This window comes from Tenrec ecaudatus, chromosome 10 (assembly GCF_050624435.1).
Source record: "Tenrec ecaudatus isolate mTenEca1 chromosome 10, mTenEca1.hap1, whole genome shotgun sequence".
Lineage (NCBI taxonomy): Eukaryota > Metazoa > Chordata > Mammalia > Afrosoricida > Tenrecidae > Tenrec > Tenrec ecaudatus.
Window position 1 is genome coordinate 43,906,910 of NC_134539.1, and position 17,998 is coordinate 43,924,907.

Genomic DNA, 17,998 nt, shown 5'->3' on the forward strand with positions numbered 1-17,998 from the left:
CTTTTTCTTCTCCATCACTCACATCTACTGCCTTGTTCCTGTTTGTAAACCCTGAGGCACCAGGTGATTTTAGTCCCAAAGATGAAATATAGGTATTCTTTACTTAATCACCCTGCACAGAAATTCTTATTTAATTTAAGAAAAATTTCATTTGACTTTAAGAAAAAATTCATTCCCAGTTTACAGTCATGGCCAATGACTCTGTTTATGAGCACATTCACTGTGTATCACTGTGTATATAAGGAGCTGATGTCACTTAAAGGTGGTTTCTTACACTTGACCCCACTTGACAACATGAGGCAAATGCCAACATTGCTGAGCTTTAGAAAGGGTTTGGGCCCAGAAATACTTCCAGCTTTGATCTGAGGGGCATATTACATTGACTTTGGAACTCAATTTCTTCAGTAATATAAATAATGCTACCTGTATCATATTAATTCTTGAGGTAAACAAAATAAATTAATTTTATTTTGTGAAGAGTTTTGTGAAATTCAGAGACCTATAAAATTTTAACTTGTTCATTAGAATCCTTCCAGTCTACAGCTATATGAGGCAAGAAAATTCCATCTGTGCATGTTCATCCTCAAGAGTTATTTTCTTCTTCTCTCTTTGTGTTGTTCACTGGTTAAAAAAAAAATCCAAGTCACTGTCATCAAATCGCTGCTGCCTACATAGTGCAGGGTAGAGCTTCCCCTGTGAGTTTCAGCGACTGTAATTATTTACTAGTAGAAAGCAGCATCTTTCCCGGCAGAGAAGCTACTGGTTTCAAACCAAGGATTGTGCCCAAAGAATAACCACTAAGCCAGCGGGGCTCATGATAAGGAAAGGTAAAATCATATGATAGTAAAGAGGCTGGAAATATGAAAGGTATATCACCTACAATTCTTAGCATTAAAAGATTCCAGCTATCTGGAGGTATTAATGCTTCCGTGGTAAGAGGATTTCCATATTCATGCTTCTGCTGGGGGTCCCAAGGTGGTACTGATTGTTAATGCACTTGGCTGCTCACCGAAATGTTAGTGGTTGAAGTTCACCTCAAGTTTCCGTGGAAAAAAGACTAGGTAAGCTATTCTGAAATACACATCATTGACACCTCTGTGGAGCACAGTTCTACTCTGACATATATGGGGTTACCATGAGTCAAAATCAACTCCATGTCAACTGCTTTGTTTTGACTTTTTCTTTCCAAAATTATAATGAGAAACCACACTTACTGGGATGGTCATAATCTCAAAGTCAAATAAGAAGAAACTGGAAACCTCACACATTACGGATAGAAATTCAAAGAGCACACCCACTTTGGAAAATAGTTTGTAACTAAATCAAAAGTTTAAATACAAAATTATCACCTGAGAAAATCTACTCCTAGATATATTCCCCACCTCGCAAAGGAACACATACATACATGTTATACATCTTACACACGCGTACACGTCTTATACATGGATGACCATAAAATCATTATTCATAATACCCAAAAATGTTATCCATGCAAACTAAAGTCTATCAATTGGTGGATATGTTAACAAATGTGGTATATCCATACAATTAAAAGTATTCAGCCATACAAAGAGAAAATCTGGCTAAGTGAAGAAGCCAGGCGCAAAAGGCGACAGACAGATTGTATGATTTACATGAAATAGACAAATAGATAAATTCAAAGAGATAAAAAGTAGGTTAGTGGTTGCCAGGGACCAGAGATGAGGGAGAAAGCAGTTACTGTTAATGGGTACAGGGCTTCTTTGGGGGATAATGAAAGTGTCTTGGAAATATGTCGTGGTGACGGCTGCACAACTTAATGAATATGCTAAGAACTTCTGAATTGTATCCTTGAAGTGGTGAGTTTCATAGTACATGAATCATGTATCAATTTAAAATGTAAAAAGAAGAAAGGGGATGGAGAGGGAAAGAAAGAGAGCAGGAGGCTTCCAAACAGAGGAGGAAGAGGAAAAGGAGAAGGCGAAAGGAGGGGAAGGCATGAGAGTGAGCAGGACGGTGACTTCCCACAATGCAGAAGAGGGGCCAACAGGCAAATTGGTTATTTTGCCGGTAGAGATTAGATTCATTCAAACTCCAGATTTCACCTGTCTCCTTTGCCAGAGGAACTGGCTGGTGCTCAGGGACCATTACTGAACAGTTGATGGAAGATTCTACAGAAAAATCCTGACTACAAAGGGGGAATACAGAAAAGAATTTCAAATGGTCATAGAATCCAGACTTCTGGAGTCATGGAAGCTAGATGAAACCCCAAATCTATTCATCTTTGATAGTCTTTACATCTTAAACCAAAAATAGTTCCTGAAGTCCTCCTAAAACAGTTCAGCTTCATTGATCAGCATCTGTCTTGCAGATTTACCTAGATGGGATTGAACTGATAAGAGCAACTCAAAAGATTAAATAGGAAACACAAAAAGCAGTGTGTTTTTGATAATGAGGGAGGAAAACTCAGAAAAGGGTGAGAATAATACAATCATCTCAAACAATATCATCAATATCATTGAGCTGTTGCATTCCTTTGTGATCTCCTGCCTATATTATTGACAACAAAAATTATATAAATGATTAAAATTTGAACTACTACAGATTTCACAAGAAATGTGACCCAATAGGATGTACAAATTAATATGACCTACAAACAAACTTTGTTCAAGAGCACTCCACAAAGTTGAAGCAGTATAGTGGCTTCCGGCTGGCTTCCAAGGACATCAGATGGATCTTGGCGGAAAGCGGAGAATACCAGAGAGATGTTTACGTGTGTTCTAGGGGACTATGCGAAGACATTCAACTGTGTGGACCATAACAAACTATGGACAGCCTTGGGAAGAATGGGAATCCCAGAACACTGCATTGGGCTCATAAAGAACCTAAACACGTGACAAGAGGCATTTGAGGAAACAGAGTAAGGGCATGCTGTATGATTTTAAATCAGGAGAAGTGGGTGTCAATGTTGCATGCTCTCTCCATACTTTTTCAATCTATCTGCTGAGCAAATCATCAGAGAAGCTGGATTATACAAAGAAGAATGAAGCATCAGGGTTGGTGGAAGGTTTATTAGCTGTTACCTTGCTTGGTGAAAGTGAGGGGACCTTCCCCACTAGCACAGCCCTCAACTCTATCATAAAGAAGCAGCTTTGATGCGTGTGTTTGAAGTCATAGTGTGATGTAAAACTGGAACACAGGTACCCTAACGGCACTAGGTAGATTGGGGACATTTTAGAAACCCCTGACTGGGTTGATGTTCAAATGTGCGGAGGCAGTTGCCTTCCTCTACGGATCTCCTTTGAAATGCAAATGAGTCCAGAATTCAAAATGCAGATCAGTAATTTCTCATCTGGATCTCCTGTGGCCTCCTAAGGAGCATCTCTTACAGGCATTGCAACGGGCACCAGAGCTCTTCCAGGCTCCGGCAGAACAGCTGCACTCAAGAGGAGTCCTGTGGGGAGGGAGTTGTTCAAGGGGAAAGCAGAGCTTTGTACCGGATTTAAAGGGCCCCGGAGATCACTGAAGACCTTCTGTTAGTGGTGCCTTCATAGACTCTCGCACTATTTGCTTCCATCATCCCAGAGCAGAGAGATGACACTTTCAGAAATTTTGTTTCAATGAGAACATGTTATTTGCATTCTGCTTTGTTTTTGAAAGGAGAACACAGCATTATGGGGCAAAATTAAAATACATTCAATACACTTTAAGTTGTCATTAGAGATCTGCCGTGTCTTTACCAGGTCAGGGAAGGAAATGTGTCTTTCAAAGAATTTCCTTTGCCCATAATTTATCACATTTGATATTTTCTTTTATTAAAAACTACTTCTGGGTTTACAGAGTGCTTTTGCAAGCTGCCTTCAACTGTTGCTCACGGGATGATGATTAACCTCATTTTGTAGTTGAAGAAGTGAGGTTTTGAGTAGGGAAGTGGCCTCTAAAGCTCATGCCAGAAGCCAAATTCACTCATATTGACCCCTATAGGACAGAGTGGAATTGCACTTGTGGATTTCTGAAACTGTACATTTTTATGAGAGCAGAAAACCTCCTCTTTCTCCCACGCAGTAGCTGTTGGTTTCGAATTGATGGGCTTGAGGTTCACAGCCCTAGGTGTAACCCACTGTGCTGCTGTGTCCTCATCTGTGCTTATCCAGGTAATAGCAAAAACCAGACTCCAAAGTCAGCAGTCAGGTTCTTAATAGTAAAGTCTTTACTAATCCCCCAACCTCATCCCACTTCAGCATAAACATGAGTCGCCCTGGAAAAAAGAGTATGGTGCTTCATAGGAAGTTTTTTCCCCTAAAGTAGAATAGACAGAACAAAATAAGCCTGAAGATGTGCTGAGGGTGCGTACTGTGGGTCTCTGCTCTCTTTGGTCCAGAGTAACTTCTCTATCCTTATCTACATGCAGGAACTATACCCTTACTCCCAGACTGCATCGACGGAGAAAAGGGATCCCAGCTCTTGGCTCTGTGTTTCAGACAATCATGCCACCAAGGCCAAGGTTCCCTGCTTTGCAGACGGGGATAAAATGGAACCATTCTAGCAGTCCTGCATGCAAACAACTTGCCAAAACACTGTGGTGTTTCAAAAGCCATGTACTGAATAGAGACAAGAACTCAGGACAAGCCATGGGAGCGGGGTGAATTTATGGAGCAGAAAGTCTGGGCTGAGGAAGAGATCAGCCCAGTGACAGTTTACTGGCCTCGCTGTGCTCTACGAAGCACTGATGGTAGTGGACTGGTGCAATGGAAGTAAACCCAGCTTCACTTAAAGCAGTAGCATGAAATTGGTTGCAATAAAATTATGCATTAAGTGTGCATTATGTTTAATAAGACTGGATTGCACTTCCCATGTTTACTCTGTGACTATTGAGGCTGATCCAATTTTCTAAAGTTTTCCAATTGGTTCACAATCGAGTTTCCGGCCAGAAGGTCAGATTTCCCTGGCTGTTATTATATGTCTCTATTACTTTAGTATGGCATTTACACTTTATATTCATTACTTTTTTTTTCTATCTCCTGAACCTTCCCCATCCCAAAATGTTCCCTGTAGATGGCCTGTTTGACACAAATTAGAACAACCTTGATAGCTGTCAGCTAGAGACTATCTGAGAACAAAAGGACATTATTGCAAACCAGCACTGGAGGTAATTTCATGTGCTTTCTCTGAAGGCTTCTTAATGGCCTTTGAGATATAATACAATTCAGATCTGCAACCAGAAGACAAAGAGCAAATGTTGGACAGCATGGGAAGCATGTGGTTTGGTCTTTCGATGCCACTGTCCTGAGGTTAGGGGTATTATCACCAGAAAATAGAGATATATGTTTTCATTCATTCAGGCACATATTCAACAATTGGTGTAACTAACGAACATTCATTGGGAACCTACTGCATTCCAGATACTCTGAATGTAATGGTGGTACACCAATGAATAAGACATGGTCTGATTGTTGATTTTATAATCTATTGAGAGTGGACTATGAGAATATAAAAATAGAATTTCAATGTATGGAAATAAGTGAAATGTTAGATTTGAGGAAAAAATGCTATTGTAGGATTCAGTATTCAGCTATTTTCTTGGTAGATAATTAACAACTTTTGTGGAAAAGATGAAACAGCTTTCGTGAAGAAAAAAGAGAGAGAAGGTAGAGGCAGAGACCAATATGAACGCCATAAAGCTGTGAAAGAGTATGATATATTTGAAACATCACAAATCGATTGGTTGGGGCCAGTTTGGGCTGATGTGGAATCTGAAAAGGCGTGAAATGAAGCCCAAGTGTGAGAAGGGGTGTAACACCATGTCATCAGGTGTAATCCCACAGACACAGAGACTTCATTGAAAAATGCTCCCAAACTTTGAAACATGATCTTTTATTCCTCCAGCCTGTTTCAAATCAGGTGAATGTATTTTGAAAAACCTTCTTGAAGGAACATATGCGGGAGTACCCACAAATACCGGGGCGGGTGGGGGGGGGGGAATGGAATTATGCTGGGCAGAGCAGAACACGTTTTCTCATTAGGTGAACATCAAGCAACTCTGTCTGAACTAGTGCATCCAGTGGTGTCTCCTGGGAAGGTTCTCTATGGTCACAGAGAATTTTCTCATAAAAGCAGTTTCACTCAAACCTCATTTTATTGTGATGGCTTATTTAGGAGAATAGCATCTAGCTGTAAAATTTTGTTTCCTGCTTGGGAAAAATGCCACAGAAACGGTTGTGATGTTGAACACAGCTTACAAGGACAGTACTATGGAAAAAAACTCAATTGTAAGAGTCGTTTTCTCATTTCATAAAAGGTGAAATGTCAATTGATGACAAACCTCATTCTGGATGTCTGTCAACTTCCTGAAAGGACAAAAATATTGACTCATAGTATATTTGGAGTTTGTTCTACCAGGTCAGACTGTTAATGAAGCCTTTTATTTAGAGGTTATGAAAAGATTGCGTAACAGTGTGTGATCAAAAAGGCCCGATTTGTGGTAGACCAGGGACTGGTTTGACTCCCACAACAATGCACCTGCTCACGCAGCCTTCTCAGTTTGGGGCAAAAACAAAAACAAAAACCCAGCATCCCGCTCTTGCCCCACATGCCTGACTCACTTGACCTTACTCCGTGAGACTTCTCTTTGTTTCCGTGAATGCAGAGGGACATGAAAGGACAGCAATTTGACAAAGTAGAAGAAACGAAGGAAAGAACAGGGAAGGTGCTCAGCCATCCAAACAGATGAGTTTGAAAAATGTTTCCAAGAATGGAATCTCAGATTTGACAAATGCATTAAGTGTAATGGAGAGTATTTTTAGAGTGATTAGGTTGATTTGTAAAAACATAATTATATGCATAGCTTTGAAAAACACTGGTTTTTTTGGGAGGGGGAGGAATACACCCTCGTAGAGTGAAAAATGGAAACTAACAAACACATACATTATAATCTAAGCATGTGAAATTATGCAGTGACATGTGTATAGATATGCAGACATATGTGCATGTAAAACTCTTTAGATCAAAAGATAGATTGATACACACAAGGATTTCACTGAATCCTTCTTTACCTTAGAAATGGTGGGACACCGAGGCAAAGCACTGGGGGAGTGCAGCAGAACAGCAAGGGAATGGAGCTGCTAGGTCCCCAGGGAATGCTGAAAGTGGACTTTGAGGCCAGGGCGTGGTGCCCCAACAGACTGGACTGAAAAACACTCCTAAAGGCCAACAAACAATGCTTGAACTAACTACAAGCCTTTCTTTCTTGATGTGCGTTGTTTTGTTCTTTGTCAGTGGTGTGTTGCTGTTGTTGTTTTGTTGTATACTGTTACTTTGTTGTCCTCTGTCTTGTTGCTGTGCATGTTATTATCTCCACAGGTCTGTCTAAATAAGACAGGCTAGATGAACTATCTGGAGGAAAAACAACGGGACCGACAGTTCCGGAGGAACTTGGGATAGGGGGAGGTTGGGGGTAAGGAAGTGGTATTAACAAACCCAGGGACAAGGGAACAACATGGGATCCAAATTGGTGGTGAGATGGGAGTGGCAGGCCTGGTAGGGAATGATCAAGGGTAAGGTAATGTAAAGAAGAGGTATAGTTGTAACCCAGGTGGGAACGGAGCATGATAGTGGGGCAGGAGGAAAGACAAGGGAAATAGAGGAAAGAGCTAGGAGACAAAGGGCATTTATAGAGGTCTAGACAAAGACATGTACATGAAAATATATATATATATATGGATGGGGAAATAGATCTATGTGTCTATATTTATAGGTTTAGTATTAAGGTGGCAGAAGGACCTTGGGCCTCTACTCAAGCACTCCCTCAATGCATGAATACTTTCTTCTATTATATTGGCATTCTCTGACGCTCACCCTCCCAACACAACCGCTGAAGCCAAAACAGGTGAACAAGCAAATGTGGTGAAGAAAGCTGATGGTGCCCGGCTATCAAAAGAGATAGCATCTGAGGTCTTAAAGGCTTGAAGATAAACAAGCGGCCTAGCTCAGAAGCAACAAAGCCCACATGGAAGAACACACCAGCCTGTGTGATCACGGGGTTCCGAAGGGATCAGTTATCAGGCATCAAAGAACAAAAATCATATCATTGGGTGCACACCTCCATGATAAGATCGCCAAGGACAAACGGGTGCATAAGCAAATGTGGCAAAGAAAGCTGATGGTGCCTGGCTATCAAAAAAGATAGTGTCTGGGGGTCTTAAAGGCTTGAAGGTGATCAAGCGGCCATCTAGCAAAGAAGCAACAAAGGCCACATGGAAGAAGCACAATAGCCCATGCGATCATGAGGTGTTGAAGGGATCAGGTATAAGGCATCATCCAAAAAAAAAAATCTTACCATAGTGAATGAAGGGGGGATTGCAGAGTGGAGATCCAAAGCCTATTCATTGGCCACTGGAGATCTCCTCACAGAGGGTTCTAGGGGAGGAAATGAGTCAGTCAGGGTGTGCTGTAGCACCGATGAAGAATATAGCTTTCCTCCAGCTCCTAAATGCTTCCTCCCCACACCAAATACCATGATCCAAATTCTACCTTGCAAGTCTGGATAGACCAGAGGATGTACACTGTTGCAGATAGGAGCTGGAAGTACAGGGAATTCAGGGTGGATGATACCTTCAGGACCAGGGGTGTGAGGGGCGATGCTGGGAGAGTGGAGGATGAGGGGGTTGGAAAGAGGGAACCAATTACAAGGATCTACATGTGACCTCCTCCCTGGGGGACAGACAACAGAAAAGGGGGTGAAGGGAGACGCCGGACAGGGCAAGATATGACAAAATAATAATTTATAAATTATCAAGGGCTCATGAGGGAGGGGGGAGCAGGGAGGGAGGAGGAAAAAAAGAGGACTTGATGCAAAGGGCTTAAGTGGAGAGCAAATGTTTTGAAAGTGATTAGGGCAAAGAATGTACAGATGTACTTTATACAATTGATGTATGTATGGATTGTGATAAGAGTTGTATGAGTCCCTAATAAAATGTTAAAAAAAAAAAAAGAACATGGTGGGACAATGCTTTCCACCAAATTATTAAAGTTGTCATAGAGTTGAGTCATTATAAAGTAATGGGCATTATTCTTACCCTTCCCATGTAACCAACTCTAAAATAGGATGAAAATATAATTATATAAAGGAACTTTTCGGAAACTGTACAAGGAGTGCAGAATTATAATCTTTAAGACAAATATCCATGGACGGTTCTATCTATCTTAATCCTGGATGTCTATATGGGAGTGTTTCTCAAACAGGGGGGACAAACAGAAAGTTACAATGTAATGTCACTAGGCAAATGAAACCTGAATCAGAATTCAAGCATGTTAAAGTTATAGTTTGCAAGGCAAGCTATTAGAATGAAAAGCGCTGAACAGAAAAAGAGCTCCAGAAGTTTGCATGAAATCATTGAATCTTGACCAAGTACTACGTACATTATTATTTTTGTTAAGGTGCTATGGCAAACTTTTTTACAGATACATGTGAAAGAATTAACATAGTTGAGCTTACGAGAACACATAGGTGAGGGGGCTAGTTTCCAAACAACTGTTTATTTGTATAAAAATACAGTAGGTCAAGACAACACAAAGCCTAGGAGAAAACAACCATATGGGAACCATGAGCTGATCAGAGAACAGAAGTTATACAGGGGCTCCTCTACCATGTTCAACCATTTGGAAGATATTCCTACGCAGAATTATAGGATGCATAAAGCTCTAAAGAAAGACAACAGAATTAAGATGTTAAATAATGTAGCAATCATGAATGCAATCAATGCTTCAGGGGTATGCATAGAAAACTTAAAATATAAACAATGAGTGGGGAGAAGGCAGAACAGCTAGTTAGAAAAAGAAAAGAGATGACACATTTTAATAGCAGATGAGGAATTAAAACTTATTATATTTGGTGTTATAAAGTAAAAATGAACATACCGAACTGATAGGGAATGTCAGCCAAAAAAAGAGAAAGTATTATATTTTAAAGTAGCTAAATAAAATAAAAACTCTAAAATTAAAAGCTATATTACTTGCAGTTTATTTTTTTATCATAGAAAGTTTACTGGGTAGTCTTAACAGCAGTGTTGAATATCACAGAAGAAAAACATCCATAATGAAATTTTTTAAAAAGAAACACTAAAAACAATAAACCAGTTCCCAGTGATTTATAAGAAAATATCACATGGTCTATTGTAGGCATAGGTAATGTCATAGACAGAGATGACATAAGAAAATAAGTTGGAATATAGATATCTAAATTTGTAAAAGCCCATGAAATATAAACCAATGGATTCAAGAGACTTAATGAATTCAGCAGAAGAGACATCAAGGAAATTATATCTATGCATAAAACATAGCAGATTTCTGAAAAGCAAATTATAAAGAAAAATCTTAAAAGCAACCAGAATTAAAGAGTACTTGCTTAGAACAATGATAAGATCCATTGCTGACTTCACATGAGAAAAAATATAAACCAGAAGGCAGAAAGAAAGCATCTTTACATTGTTAAAAGAAAAAGAGCAAAGGGGGAAAAAACTCTCAATGTAGAATTATATATTCTTTCAGTAATGATAGCCTTCAAAAATAATGGTAAAATAAGCACATTTTTGGATAAACAAAAAATAGTATTGTTCAATGTAAGAAAAGTGAGGATAATTCTTCAAATGGAAGGAAAATTACATTAGCGCAAAACTCAGATTTACTAGAAGTAATGCAGAGGAAGGAGAAAAGGAAGCGTATTGGTAATTTTTAAAAATATATTTTTTCTAATTGTTCTGAAGATATGTCTAACACAGAAATAATAATATACTGTGTTTTATAACCTGGGAATGTAAATATATGACATAAATTGAAAAGGGGATGGATGGATAAATGGAACAATAATAATATTACAGATTTCTTGTGTTTTCTATGAAGTGTACAACAGCAATATTTAAAATGATGTATAGATTAAAAGCTGATAGATCAATTTGATTATAGTTCTTTTAAAAGCATTTGGTGTAACAAAAGCTGGTGATAATTCAGGGTAGAGGTAATAAATATAAAACAAATTGAGAAAAGTTATTCTTAACCCCATTACCACAGAAAGCTGCCAAGTGAAGATTGTGTCCCTGTCAGTAAGAATAAAAAATCCTGGAGCCAAGCTTACCTCACAAGTAAAAGGTTTATTAGAAGGGGGTGTACCTTGCAAAGAAAAATGTGAGAAATATTTATTGTATTGGGAAGCATCTTGCAAGGGGAGACACAGGGAAGCCTAAGGCAACACAAATCATGTCTCACCAAAGAGGAAAAAGAAGGCATTTTAAGGGAGCTGAGGTGGGAGGGATATTACATTTACTCATGAAATGATGTAGATTAAAAGGAAAGAATGAATGAAAAAAAGAAAGAATGTGGATAATTCCAGAATTGATCCCGCATGGGTGGGGTTATGATAATAGGGTGCTTACATGACAGATATTCAAAATGGAAACTTTACCAAAGGTTTCTAGTGTGGTATCATCACTTATTGGGGGGGTGGCATTTATGTGTCAGTCAGCCACTTCACCAGGTTCAAGTTCTCTTCCTGCTTGTTAGTTGCTCTTGGGTCCCACTCAATGTCTACTCCTGCTCCTGTGTTCAGTTTAAAGTAGCAAAATCCCAAATGCCCCAGACCAGGGAGAGGAACTGAAACACTTTTTTTTTTAAACAGGGTAGAAAAATACATTATTTTTGCAGGAGGCAAATAAAATTTAAAAGATGTAGGATATTGTAAGATGCTATAAGTTTAAATATTAACTAGATGTAGGGTGCCTGTATTTGTTGACCTGGGGAAATTCCTCAAAGTAATTGGAGCTGAAGCTATGGGGGTGAAAGAATCCAGCCTCTTCTCATCCTGCCTCAGTTCCAACCATACTAACAATTGCATTAAATGTAAATGGACTAAATCCCCCAACTTAAAGGCAGAGACTGAACACAAAAGATAGTTCCAATTATGAGCTATGTTAACATTAATCATAATAAAAGTGGAACCGCTGTATTGATAGTACAGAATAGAATTTGAGAAAATTATAATTACTTGAGATTTTTAAAAATGATGAAATTTTCAATTCTTCAAGAGGAACACAGGGAATCCAGGACGGATGATCCCTTCAGGACCAGTGCTGTGAGTGGCGATACTGGGAGGGTAGGGGGAGGGTAGGTTGGAAAGAGGGAACCGATTACAAGGATCTACATGTGACCTCCTCCCTGGGGGATGGACAACAGAAAAGTGGGTAAAGGGAGATGTCGGACAGGGCAAGATATGACAAAATAATAATTTATAAATTATCAAGGGCTCATGAGGGAGCAGGGAGTGGTCAAGGAAAGGAAAAAATGAGGACTTGATGCCAGGGACTTAAGTGGAGAGTAAATGTTTTGAGAATGATTAGGGCAAAGAATGTACAGATGTACTTTGCACAATTGATGTATGTATGGATTGTGATAAGAGTTGTATGAGCCCCTAATAAAACGATTAAGAAAAAATTGAATAGTAATTTTCTTTTCAAAAGCTCTGTTGAGGATGAAGCGCTACCTGCACTAGGAGGTTCATTATAAGATAAATAAAAATTGTTATATTGAAAGACTGCCTTTAAAAAATTCAAGTTTAATAAAATTTGACCTCAGTCAAAAAAAATAGGACACACCAATCCTATTTGTAACTGATGACGCTTCATAACACATGAAACTGACAAAATTAAATTTAAAATAAATATTTTAATTGTAGTGAATATTTTGATACCTTTTTCTCAGTACATGATAGACTTAGAAGGCAAAATAATACGTAAGGTCAGTGTGATATAAACAATCGTGACCATCTTAAATCTAGTTGTCATTTATTTACCAATTTTATTAGCTGTAGGAAATCATTCTATTCACATGTAAACAAAACATTTATCAAGATAGACGATCTGCTAGAACAGGGGTCAACAAATTTTGAGATGGAAGAGCCAAACTTGTCACAAAAATTTAGAAATTATCAAAAGCCAGAAATCTATTTTACAAACAAATGAAATCACCATTATCTTACTAATGCCCTTCACCTTTTTTCAATGTTGCTTCAGAGCCACATGTAGGTACCAAAAGTGCTGCGCATGGCTCAGGAGCCACAGCTTGCGGACCCAGTGCTAGAACATAAAATTAAAGGCAATGCATCTCATGGACTAAAATCATACAGAATAACATCTCAAAACAAAACATAATTAATTTGGAAATCAATAACAAAAATATATATGGAAAAAATCGACATATTTGAGGATTGAGCAGCAAATCTTACTAATCCAAGAATCAGAGAAACCACAGGGAAAGAGAAAGTAAATTTAAATAAATTATATAGGTAATAACACTAAATAAAAATTTAACAAATGTAGAAAACACTGCTTAGAGAAAATTTTATAGTTCTAAATATGTATGTTATCATCAAAGCTCTAAAATTTTACCTTAAGAAGCCAGAAGAAAATAGCAAGTTAATCCCAAAGATAGTAAAGGAAAGAAAATTATAAATAAAAACCAATGAAATAGAAAATGGTAAAATAATTGAAAAAAGTATCCATTCTAAAAGTTAAATACTAGAAATATCAATAAAATTGATAAACCCTTAACTGAATTGATCCAGAAAAATACCAATATTCAAAATCAAGAAAAATATGAACATGAAATTAAAGAGTTTATCAGTATCAGAATGAGAGAAAAACTACCACTACAGATTCTATAAAGGCTAAATAATACTAAGTAAGCAGTGTAGATGTCATCATGCTAATAAATTTTATAATTCAGGTCACATAAAGAATTAACCATTAAAAATTCATATATATACTTCATCAAAATTAAAAGCTGATGCTTATAAGAAGCCATAGTTAGGAAAATTAATAAACAAGCCACACAATGGTAATATTCGCAGTGAATATTGTTGACATAAAAATAGCATACAAAATAGAAAAAGAATTGCAAATTCATAACAAAAAGACAACTGTGTCATATGTACTGAGGTGGGATTAGAAGTACTCTGGACATGATGTGGAAGGGAGTAGGCGCAGACCAGGAAAGACGGAATGAACAGGCAGCTCTCATCCCTAGAGAAAATGAAAAAAAAGAAAGATTGTCTAGGATGGTCATCAGACCACAGCTCAGTCTGGTAAATTCTCAGCTGGGCTAATAAGGACTCTCTCAACAAATGCATTTTAGAGACATGCACACACTCTGTGTTCACTCATTGGCTGTGATCAGCCCCTTGGAACTGCCGGTTTTAGGCTTCTCAGTGCATCTCCTTGAAGTAGAGCTGGCCGGCACACTTCTGCCAAAAGCCCCGTTTAGAGAAAGGGGCTAGAGAATCACACACACTCACCACAAAGGAACATCTAGGAATGGCCCAAGAGAACATGAAACCGGGCTTAGCATCCTTAGTCATCAGATAAATATAAATTAAAGCCCCAATGAGATTCCACTGCACACCAATAGATTGGCTATAAATAAAAATACTAACAAAAGCAACTGTTGGTGAGAATGTGGAGCAAACTCTGAGATAGAGTGTGAGTGTAAAATGATACAGTCCATTTGGAAAGTGGTTTGGGAGCTTTTTAGACAGTCAAAAACATACCAAGTCCTAAAACTTAGCAACTTTATTCCTAGGCATTTACTGAATATAAATAAAAACAAATTTCCATGAAAACATTTTTTCATAAATATTCATAATACATTGATCCATACCAACTTAAATGATCACTAGTATCCATTGATGGGATAATAGGTAAGTTGTAGAATATTCATGCAATGCAATATTATTCAGTAATAAAAAATAATGAGGGGTGTAACAATATGGAAGAATCTCAAGAACATTATATACAGAAAAGAAGCAGGGCACCAAAGAATACAAACTGCATGGTCCACCTACGTACAATAGGAAACTGAGAACCAGGAAGCAAGTATATGCAGACAGATTCTCTGTGTTCATATTTTAAGGAGTCTGGGAGACCAAACTCTCATGGAGGGAGGACTTCACATTTGTGCGTTGGAGAGGCATCCTGGTCACAGCCCCCTAAGTAAAAGCTGTTACCCACGCTGACCCCCAGAATAACACCAATCTTCAGGTGCTGCTTGCAAGCACATGGTTGTTACTATAGATGCTTGAAGGTTATCTGCCTGAAGGCTGTCTGCCATCAAGAGCGATGAGACCACCCCACCCTAAGTAGGGCCCACTCCCTGCTGAGAAGGATCATAGACTGATCCCCTGGAGAAGAGCTTGGAGACACTTAAGGTCAAGCCAGCTCAGAGACAACCAAGGTTAAACTGCTATCTTAACTCTAGAACCCGCCCATCTTGTTAAGTTTTTCCCTTTCCTGTTACATGTATGCCTTAACACAACCCCTTCCTGGGACATGTTTGACATGGCTTGCATGCCAAGATTATATAAGCCTATTAAGAAAATATATTACTGACTCCCTGGTTCAGGTCATCATGGAACAGGTGAGCCTTTCCATGCCTGGTCTGATATCTTTTTAATTTACCCTTCAATTACACAACCGCCCCCCTAGGATACTCTCAGTTGTGGAGGTTGGTCCTCTGCAAATGATACCCTAATCTATAATGATAGAAAATTGATCAGTGTTTGCTTCAGAGAGTAGGGGACAGAGCTCGTGTAAGGCAGCTTTCTTTAGTGATAGAAATGTTTAAAGAGAGCTTGGTTACACAGGCGTATATATTTCTCAGAAGTCGTAAAAATACACACAAAGAACTGCGCATTTAAGTACACGCATATGTAACAGGGTGTGCTTCCAAATGCTTGTGAGAAAATTTCATAACTTTTTAATTCCGTTTCTCCATGAACTTTTTCCCATCCAAGTACTAACCAGGCCTGACTCTACTTTGCTTCCAAGATCAGAGAAGATTGGGTTGCTCAGAGTGGTATGGCCGTCGACTCCATGAACTTTTTGAACTCCTCAAACCATGAATTTATAGCAGAGTCATAAAAGTGTACTAAAATATTCATATAAAATGTATCAATGTTTTCCATTGTTTCATAAAGGGGATCTGATCATCCTCAGGAAGCTGCAGGTACCCGGAAAACCTAGACCTGTAAATTTACAATAGCTCTCTTACACAAAAAGAAACATTCTTAGATGGGTAGAAAGGGAAGAGAGGGAGGAGAAGTCACTGGCTAGAGAATAGACAAGTATGAACTTGGGTAAAAACCAAACTCACTGCATAGAGTCAAAGCCAACCCTTAGTGACCCGATAGCACAGGGTAGAATGGTTCCCATGGGTTTCCAAGACTGAAACTCTTTATCGGCGGAGAAAGACTTCTCTTTCACCGGAGGCGAAGCTGGCAGCTATGAACCGCGGACTTTGCAATTAGCAGCCTAACCCTTAGGCACTGTGCCACCAGGACTCCCAACTTGGGTGAAGAGGAAGACAATGTCAACAAGGAGGTTGGTCAAAAATGATGACAGCAGAGAAAGACACTGGGAGATGTGAAAGCTCTGAAGGCAATTGAGGCAAACAGTCCTGCCTTAGTGGTGCCCTACTATAGAAGCTGAAAGGTGAGAGAGGTCGCCCATAACGTGACCTAATACAATATAATCCACAGCATCATGGGTGTTGTGAGCAACCAAGCGTTCTCTGGGATACAGTGCAATGCAACCCCTTACTCCAATCACAGCCCTGATGGAACTGAACCGTTTCCATGAGGTTTGGCCTACCTTCTATATTAAGTGGACACTGTAGAAAAAGTTACTTGCTTTTTTGCTGGGTCTGAATCCTGCATCTGGCTCATTGACCTTCAGTTCTTTTGACTTGAGCCTTTAGAGCTGCAGTTCTCAACTTGTGGGTCATGACCCCTTTGGGAGTCCAACGACACTTTCACAGGGGTCGCATGATTCATAACAGTAGCAAAATGACAGTTATGGAGTAGCAATAAAAATAATGCTTTGGTTGGGGAGTCACCACATCATGAGGAACTGTATGAAAGGGTCTCGGCATTAGGAAGGTGGACAACCACTGGTTTAGACAGATTGTCTGCGAATCCTGGAAGCCCATCAGCAGCCCACCACCTGACCTGCCAACTTTGGATTCCTTCACCTCTCCAGGTACAAGTCTGACCTGCTTACCTTAGATGTAGCTAGATCTGCAGTCACCACCCTCCAGTTTCCTACTGATCTTGGGGGTCATCGGTTCTCAAAACTATGCAAGACAGGAGAAGCCTCCAGCATACATCTGACCCACCAACTTGGAACTGCTTTGATTTGGAACCTGCCTGAATTTGGATTGGAGTTGCCCATTTCTACAACTAGGTGAGCCATTTTCTTGAATATATATATATGCACACACGCATATAGCTGTACATATATACATGCATTCGTTTACATGTGTGTATATACACAAATATGTGTGTATATGTATGCACACACCTAAGACAATGAATATTTATTTTGCTGCAAATATACCCATGAATATGATAAATCATAGAGGCAAAGTTATGAAAATTTCCATAACCAAACACCTTGAGAGAATAACTCACTGGGCTTGTGGGACTCAAAACCACAGTCTCAGAGGGCACCAAGGTCAATAGGCATAATATGGTTCACAAGACAATTTTGTACATCCTACTTTGGTGAGTAGAAACTCAAATTCTTGTGAGAAACCTAAGGTGCAATCAATGGTCTCCTCACCTAAAGGAATGAAGAGAAAAGATTTTGAAAGACACAGAAAGCAATTAGTTCAGTGGACTCCATAAACACCAGTCCCTGTAATCTGGAGACCCGTAGAACTAGGTAGTGCGCGGTTACTGCTACCAACTACTCTGAAAGGAAGCACATTAGAAGATGCTAGATGAAGTGGGAGGGACAATGTGACACAAAGCCCCAAATCATGAAAGAGACGAGGCTTACTTGTTGGATAAAGACTGATGGAACTCCCAAGACTGTTGCCCTTGGTTGCCCTTCAGTCTAGAATGGAACTAACCGTCAAGTTAGAACAATCAGCCACGTAGATCAAAAGGGAAGGATTTGTCCTGAGACCAAGAGTAGAGGGC